The sequence below is a fragment of the Palaemon carinicauda genome, chromosome 5, assembly GCF_036898095.1.
Source record: "Palaemon carinicauda isolate YSFRI2023 chromosome 5, ASM3689809v2, whole genome shotgun sequence".
In the NCBI taxonomy this organism is placed as follows: Eukaryota; Metazoa; Arthropoda; class Malacostraca; order Decapoda; family Palaemonidae; genus Palaemon; species Palaemon carinicauda.
Genome location: NC_090729.1, coordinates 118,261,904 through 118,274,837, shown reverse-complemented (window position 1 = coordinate 118,274,837; position 12,934 = coordinate 118,261,904).

The window sequence follows — 12,934 nt, the reverse complement described above, 5'->3', positions numbered from 1 at the left end:
CCTCGGGAGCCCGAGTCAGGGAAATTGTGGCTTTATCAAGAAAAGAAGGCCAGATATAGTTTGCTGAAACAGGTGAGCTTACCCTCTTTCCTGACCCAACGTTTCTCACCAAGAACGAGCTTCCCGCCAAAAGGTGGGGCCCCTGGAGAATCTGCCCCCTGAAGGAAGATGTCTCCCTATGTCCAGTGGAGAGTCTAAAGGTCTATCTTCGAGGAACTTCAGACTTCGGCGGAGGACAGCTCTTTAAAGGAGAAACATCGGGGTCCGATTTGTCACTCAAACAACTAAGGGCAAAGATCACCTACTTTATTCGCAGAGCGGATCCTGACAGTACGCCCGCAGGTCATGATCCCAGGAAAGTCGCCTCTTCCCTGAATTTTTTCAGTCGATGGGCTTCGAAAGTCTTCACTCTTTCACGGGCTGGAAATCTTCCAGAGTGTCTTTCAAACACTACGCGAAGCAGGTGCACGAGCTTAAGCGTTATGTGGTAGCAGCAGGTAGTGTACTAAACCTGCTGCTTAGTGCGGCGTAGAACAATGAGTTATTCGGGACTCTAACTCCATGGGTACCTGTGTTGACCCTAGTGCGAAACTTAGTGATTTTAACCCTGGATAGGTACGGTGGGTCGTACGCGACCCCGAGCGTCAAAAAAAAACAGGTTTTTCTCACGTGACTCACCCCCGTGACTGAATTTGTGGGTGATCGACCTGCAGGAGGTGTCTCCCCTACACGCTCTAGTAGTGTCCAGATATGCATTGCTGTAGCTGTACTCCTTCCCCGATTTCTGAGACGCGTCGGGGTCGAGCGCGACCGAGTTTACCCTTCTAAGGTAATTTGCATAATTATCAAAGTTATTACGTATTATGAAATTGTCGTAGAATGGTGCAACTTGTATAGGTTATCAGTTGTGGAAAGTCTTGGTGGACTGTTTGGCTACCATGTGCATTATTTTTTTTTTAGTTAAAATGTCGTTCATCACCACGAGGACCATTTTACCGCGAGTGCCCCTTTTTCATTTTTTTTCATTTTTTTGCCAAGTCATTTTTCCGTAAGATATTGCCAAATAGTGTCGTAAAACTTTTGCTTGTTTAGTGTTGGAAAGTGTGTCTAGATGATCTGGCTACCCATGCGTGACTTTGTTTTTGTCATATACGACGTAATTATTGGTATATTGGGTATTTAACTGCGGTTGCCAATTTCTGTTTTTTTTCAATATTTGTAAAAAATTTTACGTAGTAAGGAATTGCCGTATATTATTAATTTTTTTTTCATGTTTATGTGTTAGAAAGTGTGCCTTGATGGTTGGGCTAACACGTGCATGTCTTTTTTTTTATCCGAGATGCCGTATATTAGAATGTTGGGCATTTTACCGCGAGTGCCCCTTTTTCATTTTTTTTCATTTTTTTGCCAAGTCATTTTTCCGTAAGATATTACCAAGTAGTGTCGTAAAACTTTTGCTTTTTTAGTGTTGGAAAGTGTGTCTAGATGATCTGGCTACCCATGCGTGACTTTGTTTTTGTCAGATACGACGTAGTTATTGGTATATTGGGTATTTAGCTGCGGTTGCCAATTTCTGTTTTTTTTTCAATATTTGTAAAAATTTACTACGTAGTAAGGAATTGCCGTATATTATTGATTTTTTTTCATGTTTATGTGTTAGAAAGTGTGCCTTGATGGTTGGGCTAATACGTGCATGTCTTTTTTTTTTATCTGAGATGCCGTATATTAGAATGTTGGGCATTTTTCCGCGAGTGCCCCTTTTTATTTGTTTTGCATTTTTTTGCTTAGTCATGTTACCGTAAGGAATTGGCAAGTAGTGTCGCAAAACTTATATTTTTATAGTGTTGGAAAGTGTTTCTAGATGATCTGGCTACCCATGCCTATTTTTTTTTAGCCAGATATGGCGTATATATAAGTATGTGTTCGATTTTCCTGTGATTGCCATTTTTTCATTTTTTCCCATTTCTTTCAAAATTACTACGTACTAAGGAACTATCACAGAGTAATGATTCATTTATATGTTTATTTGTCGGAAAATGTGCCTTGATGGTTTGCCTAGCACGTGGCTGAAATTTTTTTTTTTTTTTGAAATGCCGTATATTAGAATGGCCATTTTTCCGCTAGTGCCCCTTTTTATTTGTTTTGCATTTTTTTGCTTAGTCATGTTACCGTAAGGAATTGGCAAGTAGTGTCGCAAAACTTATAATTTTATAGTGTTGGAAAGTGTTTCTAGATGATCTGGCTACCCATGCCTATCTTTTTTTTAGCCAGATATGGCGTATATATAGGTATGTGTTCGATTTTCCTGTGATTGCCATTTTTTCATTTTTTCCCATTTCTTTCAAAATTACTACGTACTAAGGAACTATCACAGAGTAATGATTCATTTAGATGTTTATTTGTCGGAAAATGTGCCTTGATGGTTTGCCTAGCACGTGGCTGATTTTTTTTTTCTGAAATGCCGTATATTAGAATGTTAGCCATTTTTCCGCGAGTGCCCCTTTTTATTTGTTTTGCATTTTTTTGCTTAGTCATGTTACCGTAAGGAATTGGCAAGTAGTGTCGCAAAACTTATATTTTTATAGTGTTGGAAAGTGTTTCTAGATGATTTGGCTACCCATGCCTATCTTTTTTTTAGCCAGATATGGCGTATATATAGATATGTGTTCGATTTTCCGGTGATTGCCATTTTTTCGTTTTTTCCCATTTCTTTCAAAATTACTACATACTAAGGAACTATCACAGAGTAATGATTCCTCTAGATGTTTATTTGTCGGAAAATTTTGTTTACTTCTTTTTGGATTGAATATCATCAAATTTTTTTAGCTAAAATATTATATTGTTTCACATTTTTGTTTTTTTTTCGATTTTATTTCCCTTCAAAAAAATTTGTTTGGGTCAGAATTTTAATTTTATAGTCGTAAAATAATCGACAATTATCCAGCAACCCACCATACAATTTTTATGCATATCCAATAATAATTAGATTAGTAAATAACACCTTGAAATTGACATACCCTTCCTTCATTTCAAGTGGCAGATTAGGGAGTCTGAGTCAGTGTGGTTGGCGGCCATTTTGTGGACATATCCGAAGCGTAAGTTGCCCTATCTATATATATTCTTGTTCCCTATAGAATTTGTGATATTTTGGTATATTTTTACCTGCATAAATATCACATTATATATTAAATATATGTATTTTTTTACGAAATTTCTAAGTACTCAAAAAATTACCTTTAGATATGGCCCCTGATATAAATGTAATTTACAAAATAATGAAGATTTTTTAACATATTTCTATTTTAGGATAACATATGTTTATTCCCTAAAAAAATTAGCCACTTCCTATTTCATTTGGGTACCCAAAAAAATTCATGAAATTTGGACAAATTTTTTTGGCCAAAAAAAGTTACCCTTTTTTTCTCATTTCAGATCTTCACCTCCATGGGTCTGACTTCATCCAAAATACATCAAGATGTGTCCTAAACATTCAAGAATCAATTCCTAAAAGAATTTGTGTATATATGCATAAACTTTTTTTTTATGAATTTTTATGTCAGGTCTTTCTTTTTTCTACTTAATTTTTTAAAATATTTATAATAAATAGTTTTTCTGCAGATGAGTAGTATTTATCTTTACAGTTGTTTTAAGCATTCATTGAAGTTTTTTTTGGCAAAAGAAAAAAAGAGGTTACTGCAAAAACTGATTTTTCAAGAATTTTTTTTGGCGACGGGGTCGTTCGCGTCCGAGTATACCCTTAAAGGGGTGTCCGAGGAGCGTACCTATCCAGGGTTAAGTGCCACCTTGTGACACTAAGGACTGTTCATCTACAAAGGTGAAGTCACATAGATAGAAACACGTGTGCCACATGTTTTTAACATGAAGTGTATATATGACTTTCTAGAAAGACTATAGTTCCTCTAGAACTAATGTGTGTAATGGCAAGTTTTCCTTTTCAGATTCCACACCGACTCCTATTGATGTCTTAAGTCTATGTTACTAATTGCATTCCATTACAATTTTGCTTATTGCATGCTAATTCTTATTTTACTAAATAAAATAGAATTTTATTAACCTTTGCGTCTTAATTCGCCCTTACACATGAAATAAAAACACTGTTAGAGAATTTTCTTTACCTCATTATTTGAATAACGTTATGAACAATGTTATAATATTGTTCATTTATGATGCAAACTCATCTAGACCAAGGTAATTTGTTCCAACACGTTGTACTTACCTTCTTCTATCTGACCCTAGGACCGGCAGGTATCTCCGACACTAGGTGAGCTCCTTTATCAAGTAACTTCAAGATGTTCCTTACATCCAAATAGGACTTCCATGCCAGGGGGGCAGGAAGCGGTAACATAGTATATGATTATCTGAAGTGTCATGTAACGGAAATGTCACAGGTCTCTGTGGTCATCAGACCAAAGGAATATTGTTTAGAAGTCGAAGGCACTACAAAAGGGAAAAATCCACAATACATTAATTCTCTGTTACACTTCTATCAGGACGACATGGCTTGAGCCCAAAAAACGGATTTAGAGCGAAGCGAAAAATCTATATTTGGGTGAGATGGCCATGTCGTCCTGATGGATCCACCCTTGTTCTCTTTTCTGGCCTTGTCAGGCCCCTCCCAATCTTATTGTATCATGAAGGCTGGCCTAAATGCCGGAAGGAATGAGGATGGCGTGCAACGGTGACGTCAACCAAGATGGCCACTGGTTGTGATGTAGCCGAGTACTGTAACAGTAATGGAGGAGGAGAACTTAGTATTTGCTCCTCCAATAACTTTCCACACTTCCCCCTTGAAGCGTAAATGCTATGTGGGGTGCATATAGCTATGTGGCGTGTCAAGCATACGTCTCCTGTTGATATACGATATCCTAAAGGGAACCCTTATGGGTACTCGTGCCAGAAGTTAGAATTCTGTGAAACCTTTAGTTTAATTCTCTGGGAATATCTACTGTAGTCATATATACCCTTAAGAAGCTACTGAACGAACCTTCCATCAGGACGACATGGCCATCTCAACCAAAAATAGATTTTTCGCTTCGCTCAAAATCCGTTTATATATCCCTTTTTCCTTTCCTCACTGGGTTATTTTCCCTGTTGGAGCCCCTGGGCTTATAGCATCCTGCTTTTCCAACTAGGGTTGTAGCTTAGCAAGTAATAATAATAATAATAATAATAATAATAATAATAATAATGATAATAATAACAATAATAATAATAACAATAATAATAATAATAATAATGAACTGGAGAATTAGGACAATGCCAAACATTCTTAAATTTATTTCCATCACCAACAAATAACAACGTTTCAAACATCTCTGTGTTCATAATCATGTTCCTGGGTAAAAGGAAGTAAAACAATAAAGAGCAAGCTGTGCATAAATATTGTAAACAAACAAATAAATTCTAAGTTAGAATGGGAAAAGGCATAATTAGGCAATCTTCAAAGGAAAACTAGAAATTTCCTGATTAAGTTGTGGCTTTTTAGATTTTATAAAAATTGACTCTGCTATTCTTATTTCATTTTCATATGAGCCTCTGTATATTATTGAAAAGTTGTCCAAAGAGAATGAACACTTACAATCCATTTGGCTAATTATGCCTTTTCCCATTCTAACTTAGAATTTATTTGTTTGTTTACAATATTTATGTACAGCTTGCTCTTTATGGTTTTACTTTCTTTTACCCAGGAACATGATTATGAACACAGATATGTTGGAAATGTTGTTATTTGTTGGTGATGGAAATAAATTTAAGAATGTTTGGCGTTGTCGTAATTCTCCAGTTCCTTATCAAACTGAAGTTCCCTTCCACCCGCTCAGTATCGGATATTATCATTCGCCGTAATAATAATGATAATAATAATAATAATAATAATAATAATAATAATAATAATAATAATAATAATAATAATAATTAATAATATATAATTATTAGAACCCTTTTACTTTTTCAGCAAAGAGCTCAATATATCTCAATATAACTGATCAAACCAAATATTTCATGGTAATGATATACCATATGATGGTTATTTGCCAATCAAAGCTTCATAAAATGCTAAATATAACTGAATTAACTATTTATAATACATCTTGTCAGAACCAATCAGAACACGTTGAACTATACGGACTTTAAAACACCTTTCACTACATGCCATTCTCAGTGTTCATGGTTTACCAAGTATTCGCATAATGAATTTAGCAAAATCACTCTCCATGGATAATATACAATAATACTCGTAATATAACAAGGTAGATCCCTTGTAAAAATAGTTTGATTTTCAAAACTTCATGAAAAATATAATATTTAGATTTGTTGCCATTCTCGATGTTCTAAAAACGAAAATTATATAGATAATTCTCGTTAAGACTAAAATATAAAAAAAAATGTATTTTCGATTTACTTCAGTTATCTATTACTAAACGCATCTGTATTAAAGTAATTTGTATTTACATGGCGATTTCGAGTACTGAAATGCTCAGGATCTCTATATCCATAGTTTAAATGCAAGTCATAGCCTGAACGTATATCATATTAATGTTACAGACAACACACAGGTATATTGCTAGATATCTCTCTCTCTCTCTCTCTCTCTCTCTCTCTCTCTCTCTCTCTCTCTCTCTCTCTCTCTCTCTCTCTCTCTCTTTATATATATATATATATATATATATATATATATATATATATATATATATACATACATATGCATATGAATATATATATACATATATATTATATACATTATATATAAATATATATGTATATATATATATATATATATATATATATATATATATATATATATATATATATATATAAATATATATATTTATATATATACATATATATATATATATGTATATACATATATATATATATATATATATATATATATATATATATATATATATATATATATATATATATTTATATATATAAATATATGTGTGTGTATATACATTTCTTTTAATTATGAAGATATCAATGACATTAGGACGTTTTTCTTGCTACTCGGTGTAGTTCTCTTGCTTGCGGGCAAACTCGGTCACGGTGTACTATCTTATTTCTCTTTCTCTTGTTTTGTTAAAGTTTATATAGTTTATATATGAAAGATCTTATGTAATGTTGTTACAGTTCTTGAAATATTTCATTATGATTTTTTTTTGCTTCTCTTGTTGATTATTTATTTCGTTGTTTCTTGTCCTCACTGGGCTATTTTTTCTTGCTGGAGTCCAGGACCTTATAGCATCTTTCTTTTCCAAATAGGGTTGTAGCCTAGCTTGTAATAATAATGATAATAATAACAATATAATAATGATGATGATAATAATATTAATAATAATAACAATAGTATAACGCATTTGTATTTTACACACAATTACTTTGAACATAATAACATTTCTTGGGTGTTTATAAACAAGTAGAAATAATGTGTTCAATTGCATAACATTCATTAATTATGGTCTTATTTCCTTCCCTCACTGGCCTATTTCTCCTTGTTGGAGTGGAGCCCTTGGGCTTATAGCATCTTGCTTTTTCAACTAGGCCTGTAGCTTAGCTTATAATAATAATAATAATAATAATAATAATAATAATAATTCTTCAGTTGACTCCTAGGATATATGCAATCTCATGATACAGATATATTGTCTACATGTAAAAAAATTCTATTTTCCTTTGAAATAATTATTTTTTTCCCCAGATATTTCATGCACTGAATTTCAAGATCTCTCGAGTATTCTGTATTTCACATCTCAAAACTTCAAATTATGAATTTTATGTTATTTGAAGCTAAATATCTAAAAAAATATTTGTTTTTCTCAATCATCACATATTTTCCCCTTCCGGCAGAGATCAATATATCCGTGGCTTCAAAAAAACCCAATACAATTTTCTTCTTCTCTCACAGATACGTCAATTTATTGACTAGATTAAACACAGAAAATGTAAGCTGTTATCTACAGAGGGAGAGCCAACCCCTTCCTCTCACTCTCACAGTTCCAGACCAACTAACTGAGGCGCGTCTGTTTCAGGGTTGCCAGATTATTTCCACTGGATTATCGTAAATGAGCCCTAAAATTATCGTTTTTCACCCAAAATTATCGTACACACTTTCAACACATTATGAAGTTAAGGTATTTTAGTAAACACACACACTATATATATATATATATATATATATATATATATATATATATATATATATATATATATATATATATATATATATATATATATATATCACGCTTCTGTTACAAAACATTTTTGTATAATAGTGAACTGTTTTTAACTCCGTATCCTTGAGTTCATTTTCTACTCTTCATGGATCTACTGTTTTAATACTGGTTTTTATAACGTAATGTCGTTCTACAAATGAAAATAATGATTCTTTAGATAACAACGAAACTTTTACGTGTAGTGCATTATTGTAATAACTACGTGCAGTATTGTAATAACTACTTTGTCCGACTGAAGAAAATGCACTGACGTTTCTGAAAAACCTAATCAAAAATAGTAAAAGACTTCAATCAAATGGATTATAAAGAAAATTGAAAATTAATTCTACAGACATAACTCTCCCTGACAACTGGTATCATTGAAATAACAATTCGGAGCGATCCATTGCTCGAATATATACCTCAATTGTTTAAATGAAATCAAATTTCTAGCCAGCAGAAATTGTTGTAAATAGTAAAAGTATCTTTATAACAAGATCTTTTAATATAGTGTTTTCGTGTCCCATTTTTTTTATAAAATACATTTTTCATTGATTGAAAGCTTTGCTAATCCTATGCTAAGGTAATACATAACATTTCTCCTTCCATGAGTTAATCTCTTGACTTATTCCTCCCACCTACGGGCCCACAGGAATGGTAGGCTACCCTCATTAACGGGAAAACAACCAGAAAGAAAACCATGGATAAATCTAATAATTTTGAAGAATTAATTTGATAAAATGCTCGTGAAAAAAATGTAAAATTATATTTTTTTCCTCTTTTCTGAAACCTCGAAATTATCGTACAAAAGCGTACGATACATAAGGTGTGTATCGTACATCGTACTGGACCCAAAATAATCGTACACGTACGATAATTATCGTACGAATTCTGTTTGACCGTTTCCTTCCTTGGGTTACCTTAAGCGCCTCGGTTGTCAGATGTAAGACAACTTCCAGCACAGCTCGGTTGACTATATCTTCCCTAAATCTCTCTATTTCTCTTTTTATTCGTCTCGCTTTATCTTCTCTTCCTCTTCTCCCCATTCCAGTGGGTGCTTCCCTTTCTTATCTTTCCCCTTTAGTGGGAGACCCAAGAGATGTTTATGCCGAATCAATCGGTTCTGCTTATTTTACCTGGCCTTTTTTTCCCCCGACATACCGGGCGGGTAAAATTGTCGCTCTTGGAAAAGTCAGTTTAAAAAGAGCTACGTTAACTTTATCATTTCTGAGCGACCTGTGAGCTCATGGCTAACTCTGCTTAGTCATTAATAGGCAGTGTCTGGCTCTCCCGGGTCCTAGCATGCACGGAGGGAGGTCTTAAGCGTTGGTCACAGTCGGACACAGGAATTCTTTGCCCACCTCTCTCTGGGAAAGTGCATAGGTGGTTGGCGGGGCCACACATAGAAACTCGCCCCATGCAGTAAGGGGGGTAAAAAGAGGACTTTCTCAGAGTGGGGTGTGCCAGATCTTCCTGTGTCCGACTGTACATAGAAATGTTAGCTCTGTCGTTCATGAGCAGCCTTCAAGATGTATAAAAAAAAACGGACGAAATTCCAAAGTAAAAATAGAAAAATCTAGCTAATATTTGCGCCTTTTGAAAAATGAACTAGATTTTTATACATCCTTAAGCCGGGGACATTTTCCATTATGTTGCTCTAGTTTTCGTTTATATAGAGAAACTTTGCAAAATATAAATATTACAACTTCATCATTACTTCATTATATACATAAAGGTTTCATCTGAATTTCTCAAAGAAATAATACATCTTGTCTCAAAACCCTATTTCATGTGTTATTATAATACCTTTTAGTGTTAACTAACGTCCCTGATTGGTGATCGCCACACTGGGGTTCAAATCCTGCTCAAACTCGGTGGTTCCTTTGGTCGCTGAAACCTCACCATCATTGCGAGCTAAGGATGGATGGGTTTGGGTGGCCTATAGGTCTACCTGCTGAATCTTCGGCAGCCATTGCCTAGTCGTACCTGGTCTCTGCTTGGGTGGAAAAGTGGCTAGGGCAATGTCACTGTCCTTTGTCTATGCCATTCATGAGTGGTCTTTAAAGGTATATAGGTTTGAAGGCAGCTCATGAAGGGCAGAGGCAAGGGAGAGTGACATTGCCCTATTTAGCAGGACAATGCCCTATTTAGCAGGACAATGCCCTAGAGACTATCCATATACACATATGATCAGCGCTCATGCCCCCTCTCCCATCAAGGTAGGATCAAGAAGGGTCAGGCAATGGCTGCTGATGACTCAACAGATAGACCTATAGGTTCCCCCAAACCCCCAACCTTAGCCCACAAGGATAGTGAGGTTGCAGCGACCAAAGGAACTATGGAGTTTGAGCGGGACTCGAACCCCAGTCTGGCGATCACTAGGCAAGGACGCTACCACCACAAATTGTAAAGAAATAAATAAAAAGATTCTAATAACCTAACATTAAGGAGCTCGTTATTATTATTATTATTATTATTATTATTATTAGCTAAGCTACAACCCGAGTTAGGAAAGCAAGATGCTGCAAGGACAAAGGGTCCAACAAGGAAAAATAGTCCAATGAAAAAAGGAAATAGAAACAAATAAAAATATGAGAAATAATGAACAATTAAAATGAAATATTTAAAAAAAAAGTAACAACATTAAAACAGATCTTTCAGATATAAAGTATAAAGAAAGACTTAATATCAACCTGTTCAAGATTAAAAAAACATTTGCTGCGAGTTTGAACTTTTGAAGTTCTACCGATTCAACCACCCGATTAGGAAGATCATTCCACAACTTGGTCACAGTTGGAATAAAACTTCTGGAATACTGTGTAGTATTGAGCCACATGTTGGAGAAGTTAAGTTGCAATTTTATGAATCTTTCCCTTTCCACCTTCTGCAATCTATTGGCTTCCGCATTCCACCATCTTGGGCAGCTTGGGATTCCTAAATTGAAATCCATCACTTTATGTTCAGCTTTTGTCTCGTCTTGTCAGTTCCAGAATGACTATCTAAGTCTCGCTTGTCCTTCGAGCTCTGGTAGAAAGCTAGTGGGCCTTCATATAGACGATATAGTTTGTCCTTTTCTTTGTTTAGATGAAACGTAGAGCTGTAATATATATGCGCAGATACACACACACACACACACACACACACACATATCTATATATATATATATATATATGTGTGTGTGTATATATATATATATATATATATATATATATATATATATATATATATATATATACACACACATATATATATATATATATATATATATATATATATATATATATATATATATATATATATATATAAATATTTGTATTTATATGATAAATTTTTCACATTTAGACGTGTTTTTTTTCATATTTCAAGTAAGCCATATATATTAATACATGATAGTCTGGATATTTCTTCGTGGCTGAGTGGTATGGTCAATGTCATACAGGTATCCTGGATCAGGATTCGAAACCCGCCGGTCAGGTAATATAGTCTGTGAGTGATTTCGCCTGGGGCTCTGATCCCAAGGTCGTTAAGAGAATCCAGACTTCAATGTATTAATATATATGGCTTATTTGAAATATATATATATATATATATATATATATATATATATATATATATATATATATATAGTTGGAAAAGCAAGATGCAATAAGCCCAAGGGCTCCGACAAGGAAAAATAGCCCAGTGAGGAAATGAAAAGAGGAAATGAAATAACAACGATATGAGAAAAAATGAAATATTTAAAAAAAGTAACGTCTGAACAGATATTTAATTCATAGACTAGAAAAAGACTCATGTCAGGCAGTTCAACATAAAAACATTAACTGCAAGTTTGAACTTTTAAAGTTCATACACTTGAGAAAGAGACATATAATCTGAACTAGAGGGGACCTCAGTAGAGCGCATACCTCCACCGCGGCAGCTTATTTCTCTAATTTTTTGCTCGACCTTAACGTTGACCTTTGTCCTTAACATGTATTAACTGGTGTGGATTTTCATACACTCAAATATGAACCAAATTTCTAGTCTCTATGAGAACGATGTTCAAACTTATGGATGATTACGTGAACTGGATATTTTGCTTGACCTTTGACCTTGACCTTCCAGAAGTTGATAATTTCCAGCTATTTAGAGAACGTGACCTTAACCTTTGACCTTAACCTTCCAAAATTGAATATTTTCTAGGTTTTTACATTATATAGTTAATTCCTGCAGGCTTCATTACCCTTCGATTAAAATTGTAACCAGGAAGCTATTCACAAAAGCACACACAAATAGGGGTGGTAAAACATAACCTCCTTCCAATTTCGCTGGCGGAGGTAATTAATTAATCAAAGTTAAATATTTCTCCCCTTGTGAGTAGTTGACGTATTCCCGACCAAACTTCACCCAGACAAGGCCCCTGGAAGATCAATCCTTCTCTATTGCATTTCCCTTGAGAATCTGACAGAGGAAGTTTCCAAGTCTGGGAGATAGATCTGGGCGATAAGTTAACGCACGATGCCAGCGATAGAACATTGGGAGATTAGTTCGGTTTGCTGGAAAAGTATATATATATATATATATATATATATATATATATATATATATATATATATATATATATATACAGTATATATATACTGTATATATATACTGTATATATATATATATATATATATATATATATATATATATATATATATATATATATATATATATAT